This window comes from Suricata suricatta, chromosome 2, assembly GCF_006229205.1.
Source record: "Suricata suricatta isolate VVHF042 chromosome 2, meerkat_22Aug2017_6uvM2_HiC, whole genome shotgun sequence".
NCBI classification, from domain to species: domain Eukaryota; kingdom Metazoa; phylum Chordata; class Mammalia; order Carnivora; family Herpestidae; genus Suricata; species Suricata suricatta.
In genome coordinates, this window is record NC_043701.1 from 54,324,953 (window position 1) to 54,343,197 (window position 18,245).

Consider the following 18,245-nt stretch of genomic DNA (forward strand, 5'->3'; position numbering starts at 1 on the left):
AACTCTTTAAGCTGTAAGGGTAGGTTGTTTAAATGAGATTGTTCTTACTTTTGAGTTAGGCCTGAATTGCTATAAAATTCCCTCTTACAACCCCTTTTGCTGATTCTAAGCAAAGAAAAGGTTTTGGACCATTGCACTGTGTTTTCATTTTCATTTGTTTCCTTGTACTTTTGGATATCTTCTTTTGATTTTTTTGTTAACTTGTTCACTGTTTCGTAGCATGTTGTTTAACGTCCATGTGTTTTCTACATTTTTTTCTTGTGGTTGACTTCTAGTTTCATAGTCTTGTGGTAAGAAAAGTTGTGTGGTATGACTCCGATCTTTCTGAATTTGTTGAGGCTTGTTTGTGACCTAATATGTGATCTGTTGTCCAGATTACTCCATGGACAGCTGAATAGAATGTGCATTCTGCTGTTTTAGGATCAAACGTTCTATTAAATCCATCTGGTCCAGTGTGTCATTCAAAACCATGTTTCCTTGTTGATTTTCTGATTAGATGATCTGTCTATTGGCATAAGTGGGGTGTTAAAGTCCCCTACTATTATTATTGTATTACTACTGGTTAGTTCCTTTATGTTTGTTTTTAAGTGTTTTATGTATTGGAGTGCTCCCATGTTGGCTGCATAGTTACAATTGTTATAAATATATAATTGTTTTAAAGTCAGTTTTGTCTGATATAAGTATTGCTACTATGGCTTTCTTTTGACATCCATTTGCATGATTAATCTCCATCCCCTCACTTTCAATCTGATAAGTGTCTTTAGGTCTAAAATAAATCTCCTGTAAGCAGCTTACTGATGTCTTTTTTTAAATCCATTCTATCTATTCTTTTGATTGGAGTGTTTAGTTCATTTACATTCAAAGTACTTATTGACAGATATGTATTTATTGCCGATTTTTGACTTGTACAAAACAAATTTTTCTTAAGTTTTTCTCTGGTCCTTTCTTCTCTTTCTCTCATGGTTTGTTGGTTTTATTTAGTGATATATTTGAATTTCTTTCTCTTATTTGCATATCTATTAGCGGTTTTTGATTTGTGTTTTCCACTAGGTTTGTATATAACAGCTTCTGCATTAAGTAGTCTATATTAAGTTGATGGTTATTTATATTGAACCTATTCTTTTCTCTTCTCTTCTCATGTTTTAGATATATGGTGTCATATTTTACATGCTGTTATTTTGTGAATTCCTAGACTGATATTTACGGAAATATTCATTTTTACTGCTTTTATGTTTCCTATTATTATACTGTCACATTTGGTCTCTCATGTCCACTCAGAGTTCACTTTAATATTTCTTGCAGGCTGGCTTAGTTATCATGCACTCCATTAGGTTTTGTTTGTCTGGGAAACTCTTTATATCTCCTTATATTCTAAATGATAATTTTGGTGGGTAGAATATTCTTGGTTGCAAATTTTTCCCATTCAGCACTTTGAATGTATCATGTCACGCCCTTCTAGCTTGCAAAGTTTCTGCAGAAAATCTGCTGATCGCCTCCTGCCGTTTCCCCTTATATGTAACTGTCTTCTTCTGCCTTGCTACTTTATTTTTTTCTTTATCACTACAATTTGTGATTTTAATTACAATATGTCTTGGTGTGGAACAGCTTTTGTTGACAGGGGGTGATGGTGTTCTCTGTGCTTCCTGGATCTAGATATCTGTTTCTTCCCCAGATTAGGGAAGTTTTAAGCTTTTATTTCTTCAAATACATTTTCTGCCCCCCCTTTCTCTCTCTTCTTCTGGGATCCTTATAGTACACATGCTATTATGCTTGATGGTATCATTGATTTCTGTATGTCTGTTGTTTTGCATAGTTCTTTTTCTTCTCCTTTGTTCAGCTTCATTACTTTCCATTACTCTGTGTTCTAGGTCATTAATTCTTTTCTCTGCCTTTTTCAAGCCTGGTGTTTATTCCATCAAGCATGATTCCCGTTTTGTTTATTGGACCCTTAATCACTGCTATGTTATTCTTTATCTCTGTGTTAAGGTATCACTGATGTCTTCCACTCTTTTCTCAAGTTCAGTGAGTATCTTTATGATCATTACTTTAAATTCTCTATCAGGCATGTTACTTATATCTGTTCCTCTTAGATTTCCAGCCATGGCCTTGTCCTTTTCTTTCATTTGGGACAAATTCCTGTCTTCTGATTTTGTCTAAGTCTCTGTGCCTGTTTTTGTATTAGGAATGTCAGCTATGGCTCCTGTTTTTGAAGGGTAATGGCTTGATGAGAAGAGGTCCTGTAGTGTCCTGCAGTGTAGTGTCCCCTGTTCCCAGGGACCAGTGCTTCCAGGAGTGTCCTCAATGTGTGTGCTTTACTGTTGTGTCCTGGCTGCTTTTTCCTTCAAGCCTGTCATGTGCAAGAGGCTCTCTTTACTTGTGGTGGCAGTATTTGGTCCCTGAACTGAATGTGATGTGTTTTAACTAGGTATGCTCTGGTCTCCTTGTGAATTGAGACTTGGCATACCACCACTGGAATTGAGGTTCTGCAAAACTCCCAGGTCATCTCTGGTTGGAAGGTGTTTGAGCTGATCTTCTCAGGGAGAGAACTTGCCAAGGTGTGACTGAAGCAAGCCTGACTTGACATGGTGTTTCCACTGGAGCACAGGGTAGGGCGGGTGTGTAGGGGGGAGCAGCTTGATATAAGCAAGTTAGGTAATACGGGTCAGTGCTGTGCTGATTCCTGCAGCTAGCACAGTGCTTATGTTGAGGGGCAAGGAGGGGAAATGTCTCTTGCCAGTTTCCTTGTTTCTGGAAGGGTCTCTTTGTGAACTGTCTCTTCAGGACATAATCTCAGGTGAGCAAATAACCTTAGCATGGTGTGTTCCAGGCGCTCTACAGATCACTGTTTCTGTTTGCCCTGCTTTCTCTCCAAGAGCAACCCCAATGCCCTCTGGGCTCTCCCTGAGCCAAGCCACTCACAATAAAACTCTAGGCTTTATGCCCTGCTGGTTGCAAGAACTCATGAAATTTGACCCCTATTGCTTTCCAGGTCAGGTGCTATGGGGAATTCATCTTCCCTGTGTGGACTTCCCCATGTGCTAGTCTGTCTCTCACCCTTGTCCATGACCACAGCTTTTTCCCTACCACAGCAGGCTTGATATGTTTCTTTCTCAAACCCCATCTCTGCACTAACTACCTTCTTTGATATGGCCTCTTCTCTCCTTTAGTTGTAGAGTTTGTTCTGTCAGACTTCAGGTCAATTTCTGTGGTGTTTAAGATAAATTGACAGTTATCTATTTGTATTCATGGATGAAGGTGAGCTTAAGGTTCTCCTATTCCACTACCATCTTCCCAAATCCCTATTAAAAAAATTAATGGCAGTGCAATATTCTGTCTGAAGTGGGGGGCACCTGGGTAGCTCAGCTGATTAAGCGTCTGACTTCAGCTGTGCTGACAGCTCAGCACCTGGAGCCTGCTTCAGATTCTGTGTTTCCTTCTCCCTCTGCTCCTCTCCCATTCATGCTCTGTCTCTCAAAAATAAATAAATGTTAAAGAAAATTTAAAAAATTCTGTCTGAAATGTATGCTCAATTGAGTTAATCTCCTACCATTAGGCATTTTCAAAATTTTCTTTTCTTGTTGTTGTTATTTATAATTTATCTGAGAGAGAGAGAGAGAGAGAGAGAGAGAGAGAGCGAGCAAAAGCGGGTAAGGGGCTGAGAGAGAAGGAGACTCAGAATCTGAAATGAGCTCCAGACTCTAAGCTATCCGCACAAAGGCCAATACGGGGCTTGAACTCATGAACGGTGAGATCATGACCTGAGCCAAAGTCAGATGCTTAACCAGGTGCCCTGATTTTCACAATTTTCCAATTATTAATATTTTAAAGACTACCATAGTTAACATCTATATGCACAATTTTCTCGTTTCTCTTTTATCTATTGAATTTATAAACCATTTTGTTATAATAATGAACATTGAAAATATTATGCTAAGTGTAAACCAGTCACACAGACGTCCTATTGTATGATTCTGTTATGAAATGGCCAGAATAGGTTATATCTATAGGGTCAGGAAATAGATTACTGGTTGTGTAGGGCTGAGAAACTGAGTGAGGATATTGGGGATTGACAGCCAGGGCATGTAGGATTTCTTCTTTGAGATGATTACATTGTTCTAAAATTGAGGGGCGCCTGGGTGGCTCAGTCGGTTAAGTGTCTGATTTCGGGTCAAGTCATGATATCACAGTTCATGAGTTTGAGCCCCACACCCAACTCTCTGCAGTCAGCACAGAGCCTGCTGCAGATTCTCTGTCCCCCTCTTTCTATGCCCCTCACCTGCTGGTTCTCCCTCTTTGTCAAAAACAAATAAATAAACTTTAAAAAAATGTTCTAAAATTGATTGTGGTCATTGTCGCACAACTCTGAATATAGTACAAGCCATTGAATTATATACTTTAAGTGGGTAAATTACTTGTATTTCAATAAATGTGTTAAAACCAGATTTTGGTTTGTTAATTACATCTGCTGCTTTTCTATTGTCTTCTCATTAATTTGTGTTTTTATTCTCATTATTTCCTTCTTTTGATTTCTTTTGGTTTATAGGTGCCCCCCCCCCCCCGCTCATTTTGCATCTGGGAATTTAATTCACTTATTTTAATTCTTTACTTTTGATTGATAATAGTGTCTGGTGTATTAAATTTTCTTTTGACCACTACTTTACATGTATCCCATAGGTTACAATGTGTAGTGATTTTATTGTCTTTTTTGTAAATTTTGTAGATTTATTTTATAGTTTCCGTTACAAAGCATGTTTAATAGTATGTCTTCAAATATAAATCTAGATTCTAGGTTGACAATATCTTCCGTTTCATCAAAGTGAAGAGGTTTCATTTTCTTCTGACCTTCATCTTTTTCTGAAGTGAAATCAGCCATCCTTCCTATATTTGTGTTCTTTTCTCCCTCCTTTCTTTGCTGTTAGCAATTTCTCTTCTCTTTAGGATTTTAGTATTTCTATGATATACATAAGTGTGTTCTTCTGAAAGTCCTGGAGGATTTCTGAGCTCTCTGGCTCTGTCTGTTCTTGCTGTTGTTATCTTTTTTTTTAAGTTTATTTATTTTGAGAGAGAGAGCAAGCAGGGGGTGGAGCAGAGAGAGGGAGAGAGAGAATCCCAAGCAGTCTCCGCACCATCAGCAGAGAGCCCAATGCAGGGCTCGAACCCACGAACCATAAGATCATGTCTTGAGACAAAATCAAGTGTCAGATGTTTAACTGACTGAGCTACCCAGGTGCCCATATTGTTTTAAATCAGATTAATAGAGTTTGGGTTAATATTTATTTTTCTTTTTTTTCTTCCTGATTTGGGAGTATATGGTGATATTTTCACCTATTTGTGGGCATTTCTTTTTAGTGTGACTTAATTGTGCATAGAGATATTATTGTTGTTTTGTTCCTTATTCCTTTTTTCTCACAGTAATCATTGTTTGAAATCTCTCAGAAGCTTCCTAGGTGAAATCTGAAATTAGTCTCTGTACAAAGAGGGCAGGAAGAGACCAAAGAAAAAAATGTGCCATTCCAGGTTAGTAGGTGGCAGGAAAAGGAACTTATATATAAGGTTTGTGTATGGTGGCAGCAAGACAAGTGAGTCTTCATGCTGGCCTGCCAACTCTTAAAAGTTTATATAGATTCTTTAACTGGGTTCAGTCACATATATCATGCAGGTGTTTTCAACACCACATCACCATCTCAAGACTATGTTGTGGGGACAGCCTCTGGGCACATGAAAGTCAAGTAGAACCACATTCCAAGGACACAAAGGGGATGAGGAGCCATCAGGTGCCTCCAGCTCACAGGTCACAGTTGAACTCACAGGTCACTGTCTTCTCAATGACCTTCTCCAACAATAATAAATTTGTACGGAATTCAGTTGTGTGATCCATTTGCTTGCTCATGCTTAAGTGAGATGAGTATTTCTATACTAGTGGAGGAAGTAACTTAAGGATAACCTTCCTAATGTCTCAGTTCTAGAGCTCCCTCTTATGTTGTTTTCATAAAGTGCCTCTCCTCCTGTGATTGCATCTCTTGTTTCCTTTGCCCTCTCTGTTCCTAATGGCTCAGTTGCTCTGCTCAATTTTACTTCCAGCAGTTACTTAATGTGGGCTTTGTCCTGTAAGAAAACTTCCATCACTTAGAATTGAGAGTTTATAGGACTCAGACTGCTCTAGTCCTCCTGTTATTTGGGATTGTGAGTCTTCAAAACTTCCTTCAGTTTTGTCTGTTGTTCTCAGATTGGCCTTATGAGCATTTCTGAGAATACTTATAGTAATTTGGGGGCTTTCCAAAAAAGAGAAGACCCTCTTTTTTCTCTGCTCCCTCCTGTGTAGCTGCTGATAATACCACGTGAGTTTGTTACTGTTGAAGGTTGATTCCTACCTACTCAAAATTTATAGTTTGTGAGAATACTTCATCACCTAGTTTGTTATTGATGTTTTTGGCTTTCCTACCTTATTTCCTCTGTTTGTTTCTATGGCGGACTTTAGGAAGATTAAAAAAACGTATGGTACCACTTTATCTCCCTAAATATATATAAGAGGAAAACATAAAATGAAGGTTTGAATAGTTGAAATGTAGTTAAAAAAGTGATTTAGAGCATGAACTTTAGACTTAAGAACAAAGAACTTAGCTCATTATTACATGATCTTTGGCTCCTGATTTATTCTTAGCCTCCATTTTTTTCTCTGTAGGAATGATGTTCAAAATTCTTAATAACTAGGGTAGTCCATGTGCTGATGGATAACAACAAACACGGTGGTTAATAAAAATGGATGGCTTTGAATACCTGGTTCCGCTGTATCAGTATGAGTTGACTGAAGACCAACAATGCTCATCTGTAAAACAGGATTGTAATTATATATGTCTTGCAGTTTTGTGAGGAATAAATGTAGTAAATGTTTGTAATAGGAATTTGGTGCAGAGCCTATGACATAGTAAGCACTCAATAAATGGTATTTATTATTACTGTTCCTTATCAAATGTTGGGAAACACTAATACACTCTGTAAACTTTTCCTGGATGTTCTCTTGACTCTTCATCTTACCTGCTATTGTCAAAGAGTACTCTATTCTCTGAGTTTTCATAAAACTTTAAAAAATCATTAATATAGTATTTTATCACATTTTATCACATTGTATTTAGTGGTAGAAAAAGAGAAGATATTCAAAATATCATAACAGAAGCTGTCTATAATGCCAGACCTTTGGTTGCTGGATTACAGGATGTCAGATGGGTCTCAAAGATGGTCTTGTGCCTAAGGTTATTGTTGTGGGTTGGGGGTCTAAGGTCTTACAGTATTAGCTATTTATTATTAGTATAGAAATATTTTGGCATCCAGCAACTAATAGGATCACACCAGTGTGCTCTGGCTGAATTTAAGCTGTTAGTATATATAGTTTGCATCTCTCTTTGTGGCTAGAAACTTTGTCTGATCTGTAACAGGGTTAAGAACAGGTGTGTACATAAATGAAGCAGTTAAATGGGGATGACAGGAATGGGGGATCAGATAATGATCTTAGAGAAGGAGGGAACACTTTCAGAGGGAGTTTCCACAATAAATAACAGAGATTAGTAAGAATGTTTATGCTTTTTAAGTGGAAGAAAACATCAGTGAAGATATACTGACAGTAAATTTTAAAAGCAAGAATAAAAACCAGTCACATCTAATGAGGTAAAAACACTCACATTTGATGGTCACAGTTGGTGTGTAAAGTATTTGACAAAATCATCTTCTAGAAGTAAGAGGGAAGAACTGAGAATACAAATTTAAAGACAGTTGTTTTGCAATAACTTTGTATAAATTTTCTGGGAACATTTGCCTACTAAATGAAAAGATTCATGAGAAGTTTGAAATGTCCCAGGTGAAGATGCTACTTTCATACAAAATAATAATGGGTGTAATTAAAGCTATATTTTAACCAAAAGATAGCATTCTTGCTACAAAATTATAGAGATGAAGAATAGGTTAGTGGCTTCCAGGGGTTGAGGTGGGGGTAGTGGCAGGAAAGAGAGGAATTGACTGGCTATGAAAGGGTAGCACCAGGGATCCTTGATTGGCATGGTGGTTACATGAATCTAAACATGTGATAAAATTGCATGGAACTACACACATGTACAAACACACATGAGTGTGTGGAAAACTGGTGAAATCTGAATAAGCTCTTGGAGCCAATAGCAATTTCCTGGTTTTGATATTGCAGTAGTTAACAAAAGATGTTATTATTGGAGAAAGCTGGGTCCTGGTGTGCAGGATCTCCCTTTACTTTTTCTCAAGCTTCCTGTGAATCTATAATTATTTCAAAATAAAGTTTCTTTTAAAAGACTACCTATAGCACAATTGCAAGCTCACATAAAATTTATATAATTTTAGAAATTAGCTGTTACTTTTCTTAACTCTGTGCTTTGTGTCACTGTATTTCCTCAGAGGGAATTGTTCTTCCTTTCCTTTGCCTAAATCCTACCTATCTTTTTAGGACATCTTCCAGGAAGTTGTATATAGTTTATTCTTTTCCTTAAAATTAAAAAAAATTTAATGTTTATTTATCTATTAATTTTTGAAAGAGACAGAGAGGGAGAGGGAAGGGCGGAGAGAGGGAGACACAGAATCTGAAGTAGGCTCCAGGCTCTGACCTGTCAGCACAGAGCCTTAAGTGGGGCTTGAACTCACAGACCATGAGAGAAGTTGGACACTTAACCAACTGAGCTGCCCAGGTGTCCCCCTTCTTTTGTTGAGTAATCTTGTCTTAAATACCTGATTCTCCCCACATTTGTTTCTCTTCCCCTCATAAGTGGATGGCAGTTAGGACACACTACCTGGCATGAAGAGCCCATTACCCCACTTTCTAGGAGCTCCGTCAGTTCAAGAGAACTTTCACCAATGGCTATGTTCCTTTCTTGGAGTGGCCCAAATCCTATGGCTTACCTCTTGCCTCTCAGGATATCTTGGAATTTTGATTCCATCTTCAAAATGTTTAAATGTTTGTGGGATCCGTAGTGATAACTCCTCTTTCGTCCCTGATATTGTTAATTTGTGTTTTATCTCTTAATCAGTCTAGCTAACAATTTATGGGTTATGTCAAAGATCTAATCTTTGGTTTCTGGTATTCTATTTCATTGACTTAAGCTTTTGTTTTTATTATTTCCTTCCTTCCTTCTACTTTCTTTGGCTTTACTTGCTCTACCTTTTCCAGTAGAATTTAGATCATGAGTGACACATTTCTTCTTTTTTAAAACAAGTATTTAAAGCTATAGATTACCTTCTAAGTATCTACAAATACTTAGGGATTTTCCAGATATTTTTTACATATTTCTAATTTAATTCCATTATATTAGAAAACATTATGTATGATTTTAATCTTTTAAAATTTATCGAGATTTGTTTCATAGCCTGGCAATGATCTATCTTGGTGAACAAATCATGTATATTTGAAAAAAATGTGTATTCTACAATTGTTGAGTGCAGTGTCCTATAAAGTAACAATTAGGTCAATGTGGTTGATAATGTTATTCAGATCTTTTAGGTCTTCACCAAATTTTTTAGATCTCATACCAACTACTAAGAGAAGAGTGTTGAAGTCTCCAAGTATATATTTAAAAAAAGGCGGGGAGAACACTCAAACTATGTGGTTCTTTTGAGGTGTCTATTGAGATAGCTCAAAACTCTGCTCCACACATGTATGTTTCAGATGTCAGCCAAAAATATGGGCCGTTGGTACATAGAATTTGGTCTTCTTTCTTTTTGACTTCTTGCCTTCTTTATTTATCTAAACAAAATATGAGTTTTGTTACAAAAGAGTAAGAGAGGAATAAATATCTGGTGGATATATACCAACAGTAATCACTGTATCTTAAAATCCATATTAAAATTTAGACCAAAACTTTAGCAGATAAAGTCCAGTGATAGAAATGTAAATTCAGAGTTTTAAAGCAAATGGTCAAAGAAAATATATTTTATGCTTTCCTATTTGCAAAGTAAAGATGCAGGAGCTAATTGATCTAATTCTCATGAATATTGTATGAAATACACATACACAAAACCTCATAAGGTTTTTTAAATTTGGTTTATTCAGTGAAATATCAAACTTCATGTAAGGCATTGTGATCTTAATCATTCTTTAGAAATTTAAGAAGTCAATAGTCAGTGTCAGATTGATGATGATTATGCAATGGATGCCCATTTTATTTCATTTCCTCTGTTGTAAGAAACCATTCAAATGTCCTTATAGTTCAAGCACCTCAAAATTTGATTAAATTCTTCCTAAACAGTTATTCTGGAGATTCCTAATTTAAAGACAGGCCACTTTGATAATGTGTTCTTTAGCCAGGAGACTCCAAAGTAATGGAATGAATGTACTACAACCCATTTGTTGCATGGGAAGGAAATAATAGAACCTCAATTAATATTTTTATCTCAGCTTTTAAAAATTCTATTTTTTGTGACTTTTTAAAAAAGTTTATTTATTTTGAAAGAGCAAGCGTGGGCAAGGCACAGAGAGAGAAAGAGAGAGAGAGAGAGAGAATCCCAAGCAGGCTGTGCACTGTCAGCACAGAGCCTGATGCAGGGATTGAACTCAGGAACAGTGAAATCCTGATCTGAGCAGAAATCAAGGATCAGTCACTTAACCAACTGAGCCATGCTGGTGCCCCTTGTTAAAGTTTTGTTGTGGGCACAATATATATCAATACCATTCATAGTACATGTATATAATCTAATTTTATTTTTTAAAGTTTATTGCTTTATTTTGAGAGAGAGCTAGAGAGAGAGAGAGCATTGCATGCAAGGTGGGGAGGGGCAGAGAGAGAGAGAGAGAGAGAAAATCCCAAACCGGCTTCCCATGGTCAGTGTGGAGCTTAATATAGGTCTCGAACTCAGGAACCATGAGATCATAACCTGAGCCGAGGTCCAATGGTTAACCGACTGAGCCACCCAGGCTCCCCTTATTTGATTTCTAATAGTGATGTTTAATCAAGAGTTTGAAGACTACTGCCTTAGATTAAACTTGATTAGTCTGGTTATGGAACACATCAAATTTAGGGGACCCACCATTGGTAAGACTCTACTTCTTGAAAGGATGGTTAATAGGGGTGATGACAGCAGTGAAATAATCAAAATGAAAATAAGGATGGTTAATGTTTATGGATCATTTACAAAGTGCCAGACACTTTGTAAAGTGATGTACGTCCTTTTTACAAATTTATGAGGTAAATTCTGTTATTATCCACTTTACTACTTAACTCATGGAATTTACAGCTTTTTCTTATCCCTGCATTCCCTGGAGCATAGTAGGCATTTAATAAATATTTGGTGAATAAAAGAAATTGTGTTGCCAAATTTCTCAGCTGAATGGGGCAAGATGGACTTCAGAGCCATAATGGGATTCAGATGGCTTGTGATTTCACATCTTTGTGATGAGAAAGCATAAAATTAGCTGTGCGCAAAGCACAACCTTCTATACCTGCTGCCCCCCCTCCCCATATGTGTCACATTCTTCAGGCCCTCCTGGATGCTCAAGAACAAAGGAAAGAAAACAAATGATTAAGTAATAGAGATCACAATCAGACAGGGCATGAATCTCCATCAGTTTACAAATATCTTAGTAAATTACAAGAAAAAGACAATCTTGTCAATAACCTAATCTCCAGAAACATAGACTGTTTCTTGGAGCCCCTACTATCACCCTCCCCTCTGTAGTGATGTGGGGAAGAAAGACAAGAAGGAAATGGCCAGGTAAAATTAAATTTTCTTAAAACCTGCAGCCCATAGAAAACTTGAGGCAAATACAGAGTATAACTATTCTCCAGGAACCCCCTACAGTCCTAATGTTAATGCCTTGCTAGAGGAAAAATCACCTTAGCTTGACAATAGCAAGGCCTCAGGTATTTTAGGAGTTGTGGTTAGCTCGTTAGCACATCAAAGTCCCTCTGGAGGCCTCCCTTGGGTCTTTACCTCCTACAATTCCACAGTATATAACCAGTTGCTCTTCACAACCCCAGCGTAGCGCTTACTACCCACAGGTCCTGTCTCTGTGCTTTAAGAAAATCACCGTTTTGCACCAAAAACATCTTCAATAATTCTTTCTTGGAGGTCAACTCTGAACCCCACCATCTCCAAAACCTCATGCACTTGGACTTCAGCCAAAGTTCCAGATCCTGTGAGGAGCAATAGAAGCTAGTGGTTTATTTATTTTATTTTATTTTTGAGAGAAAGCGAGAGACAGTACGAGCAGGGGAGTGTCAGAGAGGGAGACACAGAATGCGAAATCGGCTCCAGGCTCTGAACTAGCTGTCGGCACAGAGCCCAACGCGGGGCTCAACCCATGAACCGTGAGATCATGACCTAAGCTGAAGCCGGACGCTTATCCGACTGAGCCACCCAGGCGACCCCTCCCCCCCTTTTTAAAAAATGTTTTTTATTTTATTAGAAGCTAGTGGTTTAAATGTCCTCGCCTAACGCTGTTGGACTGAATGTATGCTGGCGCTAAGAGGACACAAAACAAAAAGAGAAAAGTCTGAGGAGACCACTTCCCTCCCTGTGCCAGTCCAAAGTTAAAACCACAATCCTCCCTTGTTAGCCTGGGACAACACCTTGGTTGCCCTAGCCTAGGGCCCCAGGGCTTAAGTGGTTGGCGCACCAGGGCGCTCTAGCCTCCCAGGAGGCAGACAAACCGGAAGTCTCGACTGCTCTTCGCTTGGCTTGCCAGCCTACGGGGTGTTCCCACCCACTCTCCCACTTCCGGAAGGAAAGCGTACCGTTTTGGCTGCAGTGTCTGTGTCTCTGAGAGGTTAGGTGTTCTGCGGACCCGAGCGTCTTGGTCTCTTATACCCCCGGAAACGTTTGTTCCCGCAGTCTGGGCTGCTGCATTTTTGGCCGCGTGGGTTTCCACAAGGGGAATGCCCTTAGGGATCCCCTGGCGGCTTGCGGGGCCTCTAGGTCGCGACCTTCTTGCTGCTTGGTTGGTGCGAGAGCTCAGCGCCTCCCGATGCTACAAGCTGTTTTCTCATCCTGGGGTTATGAGGCCGTGAGTAACTAATTGTGGCCTTGTCCTGCAGTCCCTGCTGAGCGGTCCTAAGACTGCATTTGTGAAGAATTGGAATCTTTTCTAAGAGGTGGAACAGGGAACTTTGTTGGTGGTTCTAAGTTACAACAACTGAGAAAGACCCTGCCTAGGTGATTGTATAAAATCATTTTCTGATAGTGGTCATTGTGAATTTTGCCCCCATCACAATTATAGAGGTGATTTTAGTGTCAGGATGGCATTAATGTATGTGTATCAGTCTGTATGTTTGTGTATGAGGACCTGTGATGTGTGTAATATTAAAAATCCATAAATATTCTTAGGTTTTGAAGGGCTCTTGGATGGTTTAGTCAGTTAAGCGTTTGACTCAGGTGCTGATCTAACCATTAATGAGTTTTAGCCCTGTTTTGGGCTCTGTGCTAATAGCTCCAGGCTGGAGCCTGCCTTGGATTCTTGTGTGTGTGTCACTCTCTCTGCCCCTCCCCTGCTCATGCTCTGTCTCTTTGCCTCAGAAGTGAATAAACATTAAAAAAAATTAAAAAGATTCTCATATATTAAAAATTTCTTTTAAAGGTTTTTATTTATTTTTGAGAGAGCACGTGCATGAGCTGGCGAAGGGGTGGGGAGGGCAGAGAGAGAGAGAGAGAGAGAGAGAGAGAGGAGAGAGGAGAGAGGGGAGAGAGGGGAGAGAGGGGAGAGAGGGGAGAGAGGGGAGAGAGAGGAGAGAGAGAGAGGAGAGAGAGAGAGAGAGGCAGGCTCCAGGCTCAGAGCTCTCAGCACTGAGCCCAACTCCAGCTGAAACTGATGAATGAGATCATGACCTGAGCCCAAGTCAGATCCTTAACCGACTGAACCACCCAGGTGCCCCAGATTCTTATATTTTGATGCTTGCTTCTTCTTGAATCTTCTCCCAACTCTTAATCATTCTTACCTGTGGGATATTGCTCTACTTTTAAGGCATTTTATTGCTCAGTTGCACCTTTGGATAGAAGTAATGACTCTCTACTTAAACTTTGCGTGTATAAAACACAAATCTGATTATGTTATTGCCATGTTCAAAATCTTATTTGCCTACCCATTGACTCAGGATAATACAAATTCCTTAGCCTGGCTTCCAGACTTTCAAGGTCTTGCTCATGCTGAGTCTTTCAGTCTCCTCTCCTTTCACAGAAAACACACTTACACATATACATATGTGCTCCATGGATGCCGTCATGCAGTAGTTTCATCAGTTTGGATATGAAAGTTTTATAATGGTTTACCTGTCTTTTGAAATTTATTTTTCCATTCCATCAGAATTTTTCTGAATTCCTCATATGGCCAGGCATTGTTTTAAGAGCTAGGGATATAATAGGGGGGAAAAATCCTTTAAAAAAGTAACAGCTTATTTAGATATAGTTCACATACCATAGAATTTAAAATATCCATTGAGTTTTATTACATTCACAAAAACGGTGCAGGCTTCACTGCAATCAATTGTAAAGTATTTTCATCACCCCGAAAAGAAGTTTTGTACCTATTAAGAGTGTTTGGGTTTTTACCCCTCTCCCACCGCACTTCTAGCCCTGTGCAACTACTATCTAATGCCTAGATATGCCTATTCGGGGCAGTTCATAGAATGATATGCAATATGTGGTCTATTTTGGTTGTTGTCTTTCACCAAATGTTCATGTACTTCAGTACTTCATATCAGTATTTCACTCCTTTTTATCGCTACATAGTATCTTATTGTATGAATATACTACCATTTATTTATCCATTGGTCAGTGGTGGACATTTGAGTTTGGGCTGTTAGGAATAATGCAGGTGTGAACATTAATGTACAAGGTTTTGTGTGAACATCATGTTTTCATTTCTCTTGGGTATATATTTAAGATTAGAATTGCTGGGCCATATGGTAACTCTGTATTTCACATTTTGAGGAACTGTCAGACTTTTCTAAACAGCTGCACCTTGTTACATTCCCATCAGCAGTATATGAAGGTTCTGATTTCTTCATATTCCTTGCCAACACTTACCATTATTATATTTTTAATTCTAGCCATCCTAGTAGATGTAAACTGTATCTCATTGTTTTGGTTTTCATTTCTTTGATGGCTAATGATGCTGAGCATCATCTCATGTGATATCAGCCATTTGTGTATTTTTGGAGAAATGTCTATTCATATCTTCTGCCCATTTTAAAAATTAGGTTGTCTTTTCACTGTGGAATTGTACCTATATATTCTAAGTACAAGTCCTTCATCAGACATATGAGGGTCTTGTAGATTGTGCTATAATTCCTTTAAGTGAAAAGCAGATGAGGTTAAGTTTTACTCATCCTGGGAGACCAGGTTATAGGTCTGTAGGGGTAATTCAGAGAATGAGTTGATGACAACTTTTATGTGTAGAAGACCAGGCCCAGGAAACCATGCTGTGAAGAACCCATGAGCAGCATTTTAAGAGTTGAAAAATGAAGCAGGGGGAAACAGTTTATGTAATTTGTCCATTCCCTATTGAGTTTCATCTTTTCCTTATTGATTGGTAGGAGTTCCTTGTGTAGAGATATGTGACAGATATGTTGGATATGTGGCAGATATTTTCAGTATATTTGCTTGTTAACTTTGTTTTGTGCCTTTTACTATACTAATGTTTTGCATTTTTGTGTTGTCAGGACTGTCTTTTCTTATAAAGGGCTTCCAGGTGGCAGTTTGGAATACTGTTCTTAAATTATAGGGGTTATAGAAACTGACACTGGTTAGTGTTAGTATCTGAGTCCCAGGAACTATTTTAACTTTATAGCTTTCATTGTTTCAGACACTGGTGCCTCCTTATGTCTCTGCCTTGAAAAAAAAAATACTATAATATGCTTTAGCTTTGTTGGTTCTTTTAATTTTCTATTTCACACATATTCCTAGATGTTATTCCCGTATTCTCTTATTCATGTTTAATATACTGTATTAGATTTGGGGCAGCCATATTAGACAGTTGATCATCAAATAGTAGGTCTTCAAATAGTTATTTGAAGATTTTATGTGTGCAGGGCTTGAATGTAACTATGTTGGTTCTATATTGATTGGGACATCCTGGAGAGAGTTTTATAAAGTCCTATTAAAATTATTTTCATATTTTTCTCATTTTGTTGGATTAAAGGTAGTGGGAATTTAAATTTTTTAGGATCTCTGAACATTTTGAGAAACCAAGGAGAGCTATATAACATAGCTCCCTAGAAAAAAGTTGCATCTCTATTTTACATACAGTGTCCAAGGCTTCATTATTACCCTTTGGCCTGATAGGAGGACTCTGTATTTCTTGATTCAGTGTTTCTTTCTTTTTTTAAATTTTTTTTTAAATTATGGCAAAATATACATAACATGAAATCTAGCATTCTAACCAGTTTTACATGTACAATTCAGTGAGATCAAGTTCATTTATGTTATTGTGCACTATCCCCACCATCCTCTCCAGAACTTTCATCTTCCAAACTGAAGCTCTGTACTCATTAAGTAGTAATTCTCCAGTGCCCCTCTCTCCATTTGCTGGCAACCACCATTCTATTTTTTGTCTCCGAGTTTGACTATTCCAACTAACTCATGTAAGTGGAATCATACAGTATTTGTCCTTTTGCATCTGGTTTATTTCACGTAGCATAATGTCTTTAAGGTTCATGCATGTTATAGTATCTTGCGGAATTTCCTTCCTTTTTAAAGCTGAATCCTATTCCATTGTATGTATATATCACATTTTGTTTATCCACTTCCACTTATGGTTGATAGATTTGTGGTTTGTCTCCGTCTTTTGGCTTCTGCGACTAGTGCTGTGATGAGCATTGGTATCCAGGTATCTGTATTCTTTTGAGTGTGAACCCAGAAGTAGAATTGCTGGATTACAGGTTAATTCTCTGTTTAATTTTTTGAGGAATTGCACAAATGCTTCTGTGATTTTTGTCATTCACATAAAATATGAAATTTAAAAGAACTGTGTAATTTAGGTATGTATTATCACATTTACCTTTCTATAAATATAAATTCAGGGAGCCATCTTCGAATTGAAGGGACATAGAAGTTTTTGTCTTAGGACATGGGGATCTTGGAGTTTATTAAAATTAGTAGAATTTGGACTAAATGAACGTTTTACCTGGACAGTGTCCCAAATCCAAAACTTCTTTATCATCCATGTTCTTTTTTTGTTTTGTTTTTCCTCAATTCTATGTTTTTAATGTTTGGGGGCAAGGGGGCAAGTTACCCATGATGGCATACTCTAAAATGGAGGTGATTTTGCATACTTGCATAGTTCCAAAGGTCTGGATTACTCTAGGTGGATACTTTGGCAATTACTCTGCTATGCAGTGAATACTGCTGCTTCTGATAGGCAAGATTTCCTCCCCCAGTGGAAAAAATATCCATGATATTTGTTAGTGAAGAGTGTAGGTTGCTGTTTACTGTGGGGTCTGGGCTGTGACAGTGAGGAGGGAATATTAAACAGGAGTTTGTGAAAGATGCTGCGGCTGGAGGGAAAAGGGGTTAGGGAGGGTCCAGCAGGCAGCAGGCCATTTCAATATTCTAAGGTTTTGTTGAGCTATACTGTTGTCTTTTTTTCTACATCTCCCCATTGGTCTCAGGGAGGTCACAGTTGTTCAGAAGGGTTCCAATACCCACAAAAATTTACATGTCAAACATGGGGGGAATAGTTGAAAAAAATTGTACAGTAATTAATACCATTTATTTCCTTCTTTTGCATGTAGCTGTCCAGTTTTCCCAGCACCAGTTTTCTCTTTATTGAAGAGACTGTCATTTCCCCATGTGTGTTCTTGCCTCCTTTGTCATATACAAATTGATCATATAATCATTGTTTTATTTCTGTGCTATCAATTCTGTTCCATTGACCTGTGTATCTGTTTTTGTGTAGGTAGCATACTGTTTTGGTTACTGTAGCTTTGTAATATAGTTTGAAATCTGAGATTTTGATACCTCCAGATTTATTTTTTATCAAGATTGCTTTGGCTCTTTAGGGTCTTTTGTGGTTCCATATAAATTTTATGATTACTTGTTCTAGTTCTGTGAAAAATACTATTGGTATTTTGACAGAGATTGCATTGAATCTGTAGATTGCTTTGGGTAGTATGGACACTTTAACAATATTAATTCTTCTAATCCATGAGCACAGAAAGTATTTTTATTTATTTGTGTCATCTTCAATTTCACTCACCTGTTTCTTATAGTTTCTAGAGTACAGGTGTTTCACTTTGATGAATTTATTC